The 1172-nt window shown below is 41.7% G+C and overlaps 1 protein-coding gene across 2 annotated transcripts in view; it reads left to right on the top strand.

Annotated features, from left to right (window-relative positions):
• Positions 1-1172, top strand: part of PSMA6 (proteasome (prosome, macropain) subunit, alpha type, 6) — a 51856-nt gene that overhangs the window by 19188 nt on the left and 31496 nt on the right. The window contains exon 1 of one of the 2 annotated variants that reach the window (XM_011995043.1): positions 412-502. The exons of the other annotated variant lie outside the window; for it this stretch is intronic. The gene's annotated coding sequence lies outside the window, so the exon portion shown is untranslated. Of the gene's footprint in view, positions 1-411; positions 503-1172 lie in introns of those variants that run through there. 2 annotated transcript variants of the gene reach the window in all.

Raw genomic sequence — 1172 nt, 5'->3', positions numbered from 1 at the left:
TTTTTTTTTTTTTTTTTTTTTTGAGACTTTGAGACGGAACTTCTTCACTCTTGTTGCCTAGGCTGGAGTGCAATGGCGCAATCTCACTGCAACCCCCGCCGCCCGGGTTCAAGCAATTCTCCTGCCTCAACCTCTTAAGTACTGGGATTACAGGCATGAGCCACGACGCCTGGCTAATTTTGTATTTTTAGTAGAGACAAGGCTTCTCCATGTTGATCTCGAACTCCCGACCTCAGGTGATCTACCAACCTCAGCCTCCCAAAGAGCTGGGATTACAGGCATGAGCACCTGGTCTAGCACCGGCCTAGACAGAATGATTTTAATCTCTGTGAATAACGTACTCCCTCTGCTATTCAGGGCATTAATTAGACATTGTTAGGAAAAAGAAAGTGAAAGACTAGTATGAGCAAGCAGTTTAGTGGTGAAGAGTTCAGGCCCTGGAGTCATGCCTGGATTCAAATCTCTGCCCTGCTCCATACTAGCTGATACGGGCACTTGCCAGGCATGTAACCTTAGCCTTAGTTTCTCTTTCCAAAGTTGTGCTCATAATCATTCTTCCTTAAATGGTGTTTTTGAGGATTAAATAAGGCAATGTATGTAGAGTGCTTAACGTGTGCCTGCTGCATAGTAAATGCTCAGTGAATGTTATTAGATGCTTGTTTGATTCTTTGGCCCACTTTGTTTTTCGGTCTATTAGATTGGTACCTCTGTATGGAATATTTCCCTTTTTATGGGTCCCTCCATGCTTAGTTCTCCAGTAAAATATATACATAATCATAATATTCTCAATACTGTCTGTTTATAAACTTTAGAATCCTCCAAAGACAAAGCATGGAAGGATTACAGAATGCAAGTTGTTAACATTGACAGTAGGAAAATAATATTTTTAAAATGGGATGATGGTGAGGGGAGATTAATGAATGGTAAGTATGCTCCTTATCTTCCATACTTGGGACTCAAAAGATAAATGTCTGAAGTTGATATATCAAAAAATAGAGGTATACATTTAAAGTTATAATGCTTGGCCAGGTGCGGTGCCTCAAGCCTATAATCCCAGCACTTTGGGAGACCGAGGTGGGCTGAGGTTAGAAGTTGAAGACCAGCCTGACCAACATGGTGAAACTCTGTCTCTACTAAAAATACAAAAAATTAGCGCCGGGCGCGGTGGCTCA

The sequence above is a fragment of the Mandrillus leucophaeus genome, unplaced genomic scaffold, assembly GCF_000951045.1.
Source record: "Mandrillus leucophaeus isolate KB7577 unplaced genomic scaffold, Mleu.le_1.0 Scaffold467, whole genome shotgun sequence".
NCBI lineage: Eukaryota > Metazoa > Chordata > Mammalia > Primates > Cercopithecidae > Mandrillus > Mandrillus leucophaeus.
Note: the sequence above shows the minus strand (reverse complement) of the source record. Positions and strands in the feature narration are given on the sequence as shown.